Here is a 14105-nt window from a genome sequence, read left to right as displayed (position 1 = left end):
GAATTTCAGTTTCCAGATATCATCTAAGGAAATATATTAAGAACTGTATGAGGAGGAATGTCTGTCTAGAGATCACATTTATGGTCTTTCCTTTTTTTATTCTTGTGACGTAATAAAAAGGGGCTTTCCTTTGGGTCAAGAGTTCATTTGAAACATTTATGAAATGTGATTTTTTGCAATTTATACCACATCATGAAGTTTGCAACAAAGGAAGAAGAGGAAGGAGTAGTCACTTTAGAGACTGAAGGAGCTACAATAATGTCTCTTCTCAAGTTACTGACAGTCACTGTAGATAAAAAAAATACACACACATATATATATATACACACACACACACACACATACATACATATGATTACCATTTAAAGCTTAATGTAAGCAGATTGGAGGCAAGCATGGCACTGATCTGTAACCTCTTGAGAGTGTTTTTGTTTTGGCACATGGTTCTTGTATAAACAATGTTTGTATCCTTTAATGTCAATGCTTGCAATTGTCATCTGACACAAAAGCATGTATCTATGATATGGGAAAGACAGAACCATAAGTATCTGGGCACAAGAGGGCGCTCCAGAGGTATGTCAGAAATGTCAGAAGGGTCCCAGGTGGGCATTGTGCCTGGGTTCCACCAGGGTAGGAACCTACCATATTTGTTTCAGAAGTCCTAGTTCCCTGGCATATGGGAGGCCAAAATGTTAGAAGGGACTTTACATAGAAGCACTAGAGAATCTAGTGATGATGAAGAGTGGGTTGCAGATAGTCACATGTTCAAATTATTTCATGAAATGCATTTCTCATCTTAGATATTGATTGGATCATTTCTAATGAAGATCAAATATTGAAGTTTATTCTTAGCTCAGGTACATGGTGGCTCTGAGAAGAAGCAGCTCCTGCTGTTATGTTGAGACAAAGGGCTAATAATGCAGAGAATGGTAGAAATGGTTAGGACTTGCTCCAACTTTTAAGAAGTACTGCTCCAGGCAGCAAATTGACATTTTATCACTATAGGCCAGTTCCATTCACGTTCTCAGGATAGAAGCCTATCAGAAAGTCAAACAAAGAAAAATAATACTATCTCTGCTTTCTCTTAGATTTGGACCACTCGAAAGTCCCTAGAGTCCCCACTCAAAAACAGTATAATTTCCAGAACACCTGAGAGAAAGAAGCCACGGAAGGCTTTGCCATATCTGGGATTGCGCTGAGAGCAAAAAATACAAAAAGAAGCTGCAAGGTGTTTGACCCTTTAGGAAAATATTGTGCTAGTTTAAATCCACTTTGTGAGAACACAGAAGGCATGCTGATATATTACATGTTCCCTGAGTTCCACAGTCCCTGTGCATCCTCATCTTTTAGGTGCATAAAAAAATCAAGAATTATAAGGTTGTGGGTAGAACATGGTACTCTGAATACACTTATTAGAAATTGTAACAATATATCCTGAATTCAGAATGTCCTAGGGTGTTTAGAAAAAGGTGCTGGTTTTCATCACAAGATTTCAAGAAAAGATGTAATTAAATAGTTATGGTTAATGAGAATAAGGCAAAATGGCTTTGTTGTCTTCAAACATCTTATTATTTTGATAGGATGCTTGAAGACAGTGTTTCCCATTCTTCTTCATGGAAGGGTATGCATAGAAAATGATACCACTGGATGAGACACAAAAGTTAGCTGAGAAGGCTGCTGAAGGCAAAAGGTTTTCAGGCCAAGTGACTCTGTAGCCAAAGGCCCACCATTTAACAGTGAAGAAAACGAGTATGGCAGCATATCCAAATCCCTCGCTGCCTGGAGGACTGCAGTGTCACACTGATTAGGCAGCTAAGCACGCAGGTATTTTAGGGGTATTGCTACTCATCTTGACAGAAAACGTTCCCTGGGGACATGATTTAGTTGGAGAAGGTTACTTCATGTTTATTTTTAAATTTGTTATTCTATAATTGTTTCTAATAGTCCTTTTCGTGCTTTTTTCTTTATTTTTTTTAAATCAGCGATCTCCCTCACTGCCCTCCCTCCCCAGGCTTTTACATCAATATTTTATTTGTGCTTTTCTCCATTTTTCTTTATTGATCTTGCCAGAATGTTAATAGAATTAATCTTTTCAAATATCCAACTTTTTTTTTTTTAATATTCTATAGCATGTGTCATGTTCACTGTTTCATTGATTTCGCAATTACTTTTATTGTTTCATTTATTGTCTCTTTGGATTTATTCTGTGCTCTTTAAAATATTTTTTGACTTGAAAGCATTGCTAATTTTAAAAAGTCATAAAGGTATAAGATACATATAGTAAACTGCTTTTCTTATTGTCCATTTCTTCAAGTTTTGATAAATGCACATAGTTGTGCAACTACCACCACAATCATAACATAGAATAGTTCCATCACCCCCTAATTCTAACGTGTTTCTTTGTAGTTGACACTTTTCCCACTTCCAGTCTCTGGCAACAACTGGTACGCATTCTCTCCCTTTTATATATATATTTTCCGGATTATCTATAAAAATAATCATGTTGTAAGCTTTTGACTATGACTTTTTTTCACTTGGCAAAATTTATTTTTTTCTTTCCTCCTCCTCCGCTTCCTCCTCCTCCTCCTCCTCCTTCTTCTTATTTATTTTATTTTATTATTATTATTTTTGAGATGGAGTCTTGCTCTGTCGCCCAGGTTGGAGGGCAGTGGCACAATCTCAGCTCACTGTAACTTCTGCCTCCCAGTTCAAGTAATTCTCCTGCCTCAACCTCCCAAGTAGGTGAGACTACAAGTGTGAGCCACCATGCCCAGCTAATTTTTGTATTTTTAGTAGAGATGGGGTTTCACCATGTTGGCCAGGCTGATCTCGAACTCCTGACCTCAGGTGATCTGCCCACATCGGCCTCCCAAAGTGCTGGGATTACAGGCGTGAGCCATTGTGCCTGACCATCATAATTAAATTTTAACATAAACATGTTTATATATATATATAAACACTTTTCAAAGAGAGAGAAACCCAAGCCTATGAAGCGAGTCTATGAAGGGAGGTTTAAAATTATTAATATTTGAAAAAATACAAATTAATGCAAAAATAAAAGATCTCTTTAGGCTGATTTTACTGGAAAAAAATGAAGAGGTTGGATCTTGCCAAATGTTGACAAAGTGAGGACATATAGAAGCTGTTGAAGAAGCTGTAGGCGGGTAAAGCCATATGGGAAAGCAAACTGGTGTCACTCACTCAAATTTAACATATTTATACATTGAAAATCAGCAAATCTTCCCCTGGGCATTTAGCCTATTAAGGAATATGAACTAGATTGTTCATTTTAGTGTTTTTTTTTTTTTTTTTGTGGTATCAGGAAGTTAGCAAAAACCTGGGAATCCAAACTCAGGAGAGTAGATAGGTGAAATAGGAAAGATCCACTCAATGGTATGAGTATTATGAATAGATAGTAAGATGAATCTTAACAAAAAGTTGAATGAAAATATTGATATCAGAATAAGATATAGGAAACAATACAAATTTTATAATAAACACATGCATACAAACAATTAGCATTTTTGTAATAATACATACAACACCATTTAAGTGTTAAATATATTTGAATGATAACTTATGGAGTTGAGAAAGAAAATAGAGGTAAAGTATAGGAGTAAACGATAAACCAGCAAATGGAAATCAATGTGGCATTGTATGGAAAAATACAAGAATGCATATGTTTACATTCCCTTTCTATGAGTTTTTTTTTTTTTTTTTAAGTGCTAATTAGCTACATGACAAAATTGTTTTTTACTTGGCTTTAGAAAAATATGAAATATTTGCATACTGCACTGCTTGAAGGAAATAGAATTAAAATTTGATTTTGATAAGTTTCTGCTGGACTTAGGTAAAATGGGACTGACATAAAGTAACTTCAGTGTAACATAAAAGTCCTAAGTGAAATGAAACAAGGTTCTACGTGGTTCTAAAATGATTTTGACATCAACGAGTTAACTGTGATAAAGTGTTTAAGGCTTTAGTAGTTAATTTAGAGTAATGTTTTGACTTTGCATTCTCCAACCCTTTGCAAGTCTTTGTCATTATACACAAGGACACCTAATTGGAGGGCCTTGAGTTACCATGAAGAGACCTATTACCTTCATCAACAGGGATCTACCTGTAGTGAAAATTGTGACTTTGTTGTTGTTTTTTAAAAAAAGAATTTAACTTAAAATTCTCAACATAAAATGCTGAACATCTTTTTATATTCTTATTTACTGTCTATATAACTTCTTTGATGAGGTGTCTGTTCAGATCCTTTTGCCCACTAGTAATTAGATATTTCATTTTCTTATTGTTGAGTTTAAGATTAAAGCATAGTTTTGACTCAGAATTGATAGGATATTAATAACCAAATTGCTATGGGAAAATATCAATATATGTGGTGACTTTTTAAGTATGTGCTTTCTTGAAAAACCATGAGGTGAGGAAATAGAGGGAGGCACCTCTAACAATATACAATTTCAAAATTTATTAGAGATTTTATCTTTGTTCAAAAGGCATTGATCCTACTTCAGGAATAAAGTCAGGTCATTCCAAAAATCAAGATATAAGGTGTATTTGTCAAGGCAACATGACCATATTTGTTGGGTTACCTAAAGGGATTGAGAAGATTGTGCCCATACAGGTTCTTTGAGAAGCAAATGGCAAGATGTTGTTATGTTTCCCAGGGGGTTATTGGGAAAAAATTCATAAAGGGTATAAAGGAGAGGAAACAAAAGTAGGTAGGAAAAGATTTTCATTTCTGATGCAAATGTGGCATCTATGAAAGGAGATGGGGAGGAAAGACAAATTGGATAGGAAGTATCTGTCTCTGGTACAACTTTAAGAAATTCTTGGTAGGACATAAGATAAATAGAAAGCTCTGAGACAAAGAAGGCCCCTCAGTGAGTTCCAAGTTGAAAATAAATAGCCATAATAATTTTGCCATATTTGGCTATTGACTGATGTTTATGGGAATATCATAACTTCAACTCAAATGTGGTGGTGGATTCCTAGGGGACTGCAGCTAAAGATCACTAGCTAATTTCACACCTCGTGGCAGGTTCTTTAGAGAAGGGAGGTCTGCATAGCATATTTCCATTGCTGCCACAACCTTCCACTTGTTCCAATAAGCTTTGTTTCCCCATCATTAGTAAAGTAGCTCTTCCATGGTTCTAAAGTACTCTTTCTCTTTAAGGGAAACTTAGAAGAGAGGCTGGTGATACACAAAATGGCCCCATTGCTCTCAGGACCATGACTTGTACTCACCCTTTCCACCTTCCACTATCCATTCTTCAACATTCTTTATTCTCTCTTTATGTCTTGGTGATTCATTCCTCATTCCTAAGGAATCTCTTATGAACAAACCTTTATTTACGATGTGATCTAATTGCTCATTTCTGAGGAATCTGCACACATACCCTTGCATACATACCCTTCTCAAGCCAGGGTTGTAGCATTTATCCACTTACAGTGTCAACTGGGGTGGGAATACCAATAGTCACCCATGTGAGTCACTTAAGCTCCTCAAATGCTTTTCCTGTTCCAGTTGTGTAACAGCAGCTTTATCTCATTTTGCCAGTCAGAGGCCAGTTTCTGTGGCCTCTGCCTTGAAATAAACTCCTCGGTTAATAAGGATTTCTACCAGATCTTGCCTTTGGATTAGCATATGCTTTCTTAGAACTACAACACAACCAGGAGTTTTTCTACCCAATCTTCCCTCTTTCTTCATCTCCTTTCACAGGTATCAAATCTGCAACATGGTCTGGATGCTTTCCCTTCTACTACTAATCCCCTCCCCTTTTATCTTTCAAAGACGTTATCCCTCAGTAAATTTCTGGCACTATTAACTGTCTTGGCATCTCTTTCCCAAAGGACAGAAACTGAAATGATAAGCAAGTGTGGAGAAGGGAAAGACAGTAATGCAGTCTGAAGATTTCAGAGACCCATCTGTTAGTATAAAATAAGTGTAAACATTCTAACGTTATTTTGATGATCTTTCTTCACTGCTTTATAGTCAAGTGATTGGCAGTTTAAGTTGTTAGATCAAAATGTGCCTAATGAGTCTTCTTAGGAAGCATCAAAGGAGGTCCTGACAACACTCTGTCATGATTTGCACTCTCAAGAAAAGCAAGTTAAAGTCATAGAACACAGCAGAAACAAAAAAGAAGGGGCCTTGAAGCCTGTCGTTCCTTAAATGTACTGTTGAATATTGTACTCATATACATTTTCATTGCTCGTTGTTTTCTCTGTTAAATCCTTTCCTTCTCTCTGGTATATAGCTTTTATCTGTTATCTTTACCTGACCTTTTCCTTAAAGCAAAAATATGACTAAAATCATTCATTTTAAGTTTATTTTTATTCATTCAGACTAATGTAATATTTCAGAATCCCCCCTTTTTTTATCCTAAATGGCAAATCTTATTGCTGATTATATAACTGTATATTCTAAGTTTATATTAAATACCATTCTTGTTTATTTCCATTCCTCAAAAGAGGTATCTGTTATGTTCTCTGTTATGAACCAGATATTGAATTTAATTTGTTTATATGTAATTATATAAGATATAAAATAGCTTCAAAGTCATATCTACCAAATAAGATATATTCCAAGAATGCTATTTTCTATTCTTATCCCTTGTTCCCTTTACACTGCCTCCTTCCTTCTTCATAAATAGATTTTTTAAGTTTTAAGCTAGCTTTGCATATTTTATGAAAGCAAATGCATATCTACTTCTTTATTTTTTCCATTTTTTTGTGTATAATAAACATCATGTAATATTGCTTTTTCCTAGCCTTCTCTTTATATTTAAATATCTGTTCTGAAGATTTCTAAAATAATCTCTACATTGTTATAGAAAAGTCATTCAGATAATTTTTATTAAATAAATATGTTCCTATTTGAAATATGTTTGTATTGCAGGGTCTTTTTGAACTCTTCAGATTATTTCTTTGACATTATACTTGGGACCCTCTGTGAGCAGATGGTGAAAGCACATACCTATAATAACCACAAACAGATCCATAATAACACCAAGGACTAAATGATGAAATCAATCAAAGAATGAAATAAATGTAAAACACACTGTGTTAATTGATTGAAAAACTCAACATAGTAAAGATGCCAAGTTTCTCCAAATTGATTCAGTTTCCATCAAAATCTTGCAAGATGTATTGAAGACATAGCCAAGATTTTGCAAACATTTATATGTAAAACCATGGGCCCGGAAATAGTTAAAAGATTTTGAAGTAGTATAAAGTGAACCGAATTAACCTGATATAAAGGCTTATTACATAACTATAATAATCAAGATAGGTTTGCATTGACAAACGAATAGATACTTAGATCAATGGAGAAGATTCAGAACCCCAAAATAGCCCACACAAGTGTGCTTAACAGATTTTTGGCACAGTACAGAGAAATTCAATAAATAAAGGACAGTTTTTTCAACAAATGGAGGTAGAACAATTAGACAAACACAGGAAAACAAAACAAAACAAAAAAAACCTGACTTAAACCTTGCACTTTATGCAAAAATTAAGTCAAAAGAAAATAGAAGCTTAAATGTAAAAGATAAAACCATCAAACCTAAGAAGAATACTGGCATAAATTATAACATTTTATCCAAAATCTCCTTAAATAAACTATCTTTAATTTGAAATTAGAACTACTGAAGTGATTACAGGATTAATGTTTGGTTAGGATGGTTCAGAAAATATGAACAGCCACAGCCTAGTTAGGACAAAATAAAAATAAAGTACATCTTACATGCATTTATAAAGTAAGATCAATGTAATTTACCAAAACTAGCATTATTTACTTTGAAAACTTGGATACAGCTCACCTTAGTAAAATTCAAATTATGTAGAAAATTACTAAAGGCCTATACATTTGAGCAATTAAAAATTTGCGCTAGTGTAGTCAGAAAAGGAAAGACCTATTTAAAAAAAATTCTATGAATGTTCTGAAATGCATCAACATCTCATTTTTAGTTTACTTTTATAATACACTGTTTGTTTTTACTGCTATTCTTCTACAAGGTCAATATCAAAGAAATATAAGTGTTTAGGTAAGGAACCTATCTCATTTTATTTACCACTATAGTAAGTCATTATTACTATAAAGACATTCAGAAATCAATGGAAGTTCTACCAAATTATTTGAATATTTTACCTGGCTATTTTCTGATTGTTACCAGCAAGATTATAGCAACACAAAATTAGTGGTTTTGCAGCATGACAAACTTAGAAGAAACTTTTTCTTTCATAAAAAATATGCTCATACAACTTACGTTAATTTTTTCTGCTTAAAGAAAATATTTAAACATCTTTTGGAATATTTAAAAACCATTTTTGTGTATCAGTTTGGGATTTTATTTGCATATATAAAATTGCTATTGTCAATCGCTTATGCTGCATATTTTTCTATTTCATATATTATGTATCTTTATATATATTTAATATGTATCATGTATGTATTTAATGTATATTATATATTAAAATATATTACATATTTTTCAAAATATATGTTTTTAATATACTTTTTATTTTAAAATTATATATTTGAAGTTTTTTTTTTTTTTTTTACAAAACCACTAGTCCCACACAAATCATGAATTATAATCAGAAAAATAGAAGAGTGTGCACCCCTGAAAATTTACTCCTTGGAAAAAGCAATGATAAAACTGGGAAAAAATATTCAACTTCTTCAAAAGACTTGAAGAAGTCAATTTCTTCAAAATTGATATTAATCAAATGCTAGCAGTAACCTGTTGAGCACTTATTCAAGAAAAGTGGCTGGATCTTAGCAATAACAGTTAACTTTTTAACATGCTGTTACTCTACTCCTAGTCTTCTTTCTGTAGGTCAGTGGAGGCCTTGAAATATGACAGTTTACATCTATATGGAAGGGAGGAGAACAAAATAGGAGTTTTTCTAAAGCTTCGTTATTGAAGAATTGTCATTTGACTTGTCTGGTGGTTCCTTAGAATACCTGACTTGAAAGACTATTTGATCTCACTCAAGCCTCATTCGGTACTCAAAGCCTCTTTTCAGGAGATGCTGCCAAAATTATTTACTGGCAAATGATTAAACGTCATGGCTTCCTGGAAAACAAATGGCTAGTAGTTGAGTCAAAGAAGAGAATTACAAAAGTTTAAGAGGAAAAGCTCAGAAATTAGATGTCCATAGGGAATTTGAAAGGCTCAGACATATTCTTCGGCTTCTAGAAGACCACAATGCTTGCTGATGGTTGTACACATTCTCAGAAAGTATATAGTGAGGCTCCGAATTCTCACTTCTGAATAATCTTCAGGCTCTGAATAAACAGGAAATGAAGGTTAAGACAGAGTGACAAATTTAATGATTAAGTGTTGAAAACATGCCATAATGCACACAGAGACCTTTCTATATAGACTGAAAGATTTATTGGTTGCAGATATTTAAGAAATTCTCTTCAATTGTTAGCTGATAACTAATCAAGTAGAGAATCAGTGGCCACATTTTGACAATACAGATTTTCCAGAATTAGTTCAGAAAAGTCACTAAAAAATTACTGTAAAAGCAGCACTAACAACAAACCTTGATTTGGGAAGAGAATCTGACTGATTTTTCACAAAACATGATACATGTTTAGAAACTGGAAACAGTTTATTTAACTTATACACAAAGGGAAACAGTAGTAGAAATTGTTTCCAAGTATCGAATAGAAAAAGTAACTAATAGAAACTGTTACCAAATAACCAATAGAAAAAGTAATCCATAGAAACAGTTCCCAAAGGAGCTCAGATGTCAGACTTAATGGGCAAACATTTAATTCAGCTATTTTTCATATTATATAAGAACTAAAGGAAATCATATATAAGGGAGTAAAGAAAAACCTAAGAATGATCTCTCACCAAATACGGAATAACAAAAAGAGGAATGAACCAAAAAGAGATTGTGTATTTACAAAGCAAAGATGTGAAATGGGAAATTTACTGGAGGCACACAACAAAAGATTTGAACAGGTAACAAAAGAATGACCAAACTTGATGATAGATCAATTGGAATTATCTAGTCTAAAAACAGAAAGAAAAAAGAATGAGGAAAAAATAAGCAGAACCTCAGAGACCATCAGCATACACAGAATAGAAGTCCCAGAAAAAAAGGACAAAGAGAAAGAGGACAAAAAATACTTGGAGAAATAATGCCCAAAACATCGTAAGTTTGATGAAAAATTACTCTAAGTACAACAATTACAATGAACTTCAAGTAGGATAAATTCAAAGTGATCTACACCTAGATGCATTATAATCAAACTGTTAAAAGACAAAGACAAATAGAGTATCTTGAAAACAGCAAAAGAAAAGTGAGTAAATCCACACAAGTGATAAAAAAAATTAATAGCTATTTCTTCCAAAGGTAATAGAATGACAAAGTGCTAAAAAAATTAAACTCAAAAAATTATATCTATCTGGCAAACAAAAGCTTTAAAAAGTGAAAAAGAAATTAAGACACTATGCTCTCAGGGAAACAAAAATTGAGAAATTTTATTGCTAGCAGACTTGCCCTATGTGAAATAGTGAAGAGAGTCCTTCAGGCTAAAATGAAAGGACACTAGAAAGTAATTCAATTCCACGTGAAGAATGAAAGAGGATTTGTTAAGCTCACAGCATAGGTAAATTTAAAAGGCAGTATGAATATATTTTCTATGTTTGCAACTCCTTTTTTTTTTCAAATCTAATCTGATTTAAAAGACAATCCCATAAAGCAATATTTATAAATATATGTTGTCACCTAATATATAGTGATGTAATTTGTGAAAATAATAGCATAATGGGGGTAGAACTGTATAGAAACAAAGATTCTGTATTCCATGTCGATCTACTTTTTTTTTTTTTTTTGAGATGGAGTCTCGCTTTGTCGCCCAGGCTGGAGTGCAGTGGCCGGATCTCAGCTCACTGCAAGCTCCGCCTCCCGGGTTTATGCCATTCTCTTGCCTCTGCCTCCCGACTAGCTGGGACTACAGGCGCCGGCCACCTTGCCCGGCTAATTTTTTGTATTTTTTAGTAGAGACGGGGTTTCACCATGTTAGCCAGGATGGTCTCGATCTCCTGACCTTGTGATCCGCCCATCTCGGCCTCCCATAGTGCTGGGATTACAGGCTTGAGCCACCGCGCCTGGCCTGTATTCCATCTATTGAAATTAAGCTGGCATTAGGTTGGTGCGGAAGTAATTGCGGTTTTTGTCATTACTTTCAGTATTAATATTAAATAATTGTAATATTCTTATGTACAAAAAATGCCTTAAGGAATCCACCTAGAAAGTATTAGAACAATAAATGAGTTCAGAAAATTTACAGGATATAGAATTGATATTAATAAACTAATTGTGTGTCTATACATTAGCAATGAGCAATCCAAAAATGGCATTGACAATAGCATACATTAATAATGACATTTAAAAGAATAAAATATTGATAAATAAATTTATCAAAAGTCGTACAAGACACTAAAACTCCAAAATATTGTTGAAATAAATTGTTACAAACTTCAATAAATGCAAATTCATCCCATGCAAATAGATTGACATATTTATTATGGTTAAAATGGCAATATTTCACAAAATGACCTACAGATGAAATGCGATATATAGAAATAGGCAAACTGAAAATACATATGGAAATGGAAGCATCCCAGGATATTCAAGACAATTTTGAAAAAAAAAAAAAAAAAAGTTGGAGAATTTATGCTTTCTTACTTCAAAACTTATGGGAAAGTCGCAGTAATCAGGACAGTATAACACTGACAAGAGGATATGCTTATAGGTCAATGCACTAGAATAGAGAATCTAGAAGTAAACTTGAACATCTACAGCAAATTCATTTTCAACACGAATGTCAAGACAATTCAATGAGGAAAAGATTTTTTTTTCAAAAAATGTTAATGTGACAAGAGAATATTCACAAACAAAAGAAAGGATTTGAACTATTGAAATACTACTTTACACTATATACAAAATTATCTCAAAATAGATAAAATAATCTAAATGTAACAACCAAAACTATGAAGTTCTTTAAATAAGGGCTAAGTCTTCTTTACCTTAAGCAATGATTGCTTTGATATGACACCAAAAACACAAGCAATAGAAATTTTAAAAAGTATTTTTTTTACTAATAAAATAGATTAATTGGACTTTATTAAAATTAAAAAAAAACTTTTTGCATTAAAGGACATTATAAAGGCTGAAAAGACAATTCACAGAAAGGGAGAGAATATTTATACATTGTATATTTTTGTATTATAAGACTTTGATATTCATAAAATATATTCTTAGAGCTCAGCAATAAATATGCAATTGACATCATTACAAATAGGCAAAGGACCTAAATAGATATATTAGACATGCAAGTGGCCAATAAACACATAAAAAGATATTCAACGTTATTTGTCATTAAGAAAAATGCAAATTTATACCAAAATGAAACACTATTTCACACACAATAGCATGGTTATAATAATTATTTTAAGGAAAATAACAGGTATTAGTACAGTTGTGGAGAAACTAGAATCCTCACACATTACAGGTGGGACTGTAAAATTCCATAGCTATTGCATAAAAACAATTTGACATTTTTTAAAGAGCTAACCATGTGGTTATTGTATGATCCATCAATTCAATTACTAGATATATCCTAGTAATTTAGGTATATCCTAAATATGTATATTTAGATATATCCTAGTAATTGACATTGATGAATCATACAATAACCCCGTGTAAAATATGAGAATTAAAAATAATATGTGCCAAAAGCATATGTACGTGAATGTGTTGATACTGGCATCATTCATAACAATCCAAAAATAGAAACAATCCAAATGTCCATTTGAGTTAGAATAGATAAAATGTGGTGCACCATACAAGGGAATATTACTGTGTCATAGAAATGCATAAAGTGCTGATACATGCTACGGCATCAATTAATGAAAATAAGTTGAGTATAAAAAACCACTAACAAAATAATACATATTGTAGCATCCGATTCTGGGAAATATCCAGAATAGGCAAACACCAGCCACAAAGTAGATTTGTGGTGTCAAGGGCTTGGGAGAAAGAAAAAAATGTTAATGAATAGAGAGTTTTTCTTTGGGGTGACAAAAACATTTTGGAATTAGACACTGGTAAGGACTATATAATTTTGTAAATGTATTAAAATCCATTAAATTGTACACATTTAAATGGAGGATTATATGGCGTATGAATTACAGTTTTTGAAGAAGAAATTGAACATTTGAACTGAAATAGAATTCTAACATCATCTGGCATTAGGTATAATGATATATCTAAATCTGTTAGTGAAGAAATAAAATTGTGGATCTATTTTGTTCTACTTTCCCTTACTCAGCATGATCTCCCAAACTGGCTCATCACTGAAATTACTAGAGGAAGTTTCTGTAAAATATACATTTTCTAGACATTTTCGTTTCATAGGTGTAAGGTAATACACAAAAATATATATTTTAAAAAGATTCTGAGATTATAATTAATATTTACATTTGAGAAACCTTGAATGGAAAATAAAGACTGAGGAAATAGTGACATGCCTCAAGATTAAAGATCTGCTAGTAGATAGAACCAGAAGCCAGGACTTTCAGTTTCTATTCCTTTATCTTTTCATAATGTTATACTGTCTCACAGTAGTACCTTCAAACCAATTAAATTTATATACAGACTTTATATGTCTTGTACATTGCATAATAACAGAAAAATCTATTAAGCTGGGTTTTCATCTTATTTACTCTAGGCCGGCAACCCATTTCTTCCCTTCTTGCCTCCTTCTCTTTAAAATCCCCTCCTATACCTTTGCGCTGGGTCAAGACAACACTCAAGACTGTCAAGAAAGCAGTAGAGTTTACACTGCACATTTGGGAGATCATGCTGAGGGAGGGAAAGTAGAACAAAACTGATCCACGATTTTATTTCTTCGTAATAGATTTCAGTATATTATTATTGTTGTATTGTTCCTACCTTTTTTCCACTTTTTTCTACCTGCTCTTTCAGATTTCTCTCTTATTTTCTTCCATTTGAAATGGCATATTTTACTTCTGAGAAGAAAACTAAACAAAGTAGAGTTGATTTGC

This window comes from Piliocolobus tephrosceles, chromosome 2, assembly GCF_002776525.5.
Source record: "Piliocolobus tephrosceles isolate RC106 chromosome 2, ASM277652v3, whole genome shotgun sequence".
Lineage (NCBI taxonomy): Eukaryota > Metazoa > Chordata > Mammalia > Primates > Cercopithecidae > Piliocolobus > Piliocolobus tephrosceles.
The sequence above is the reverse complement of the archived record's forward strand: the minus strand, read 5'-3'. Positions refer to the sequence as shown.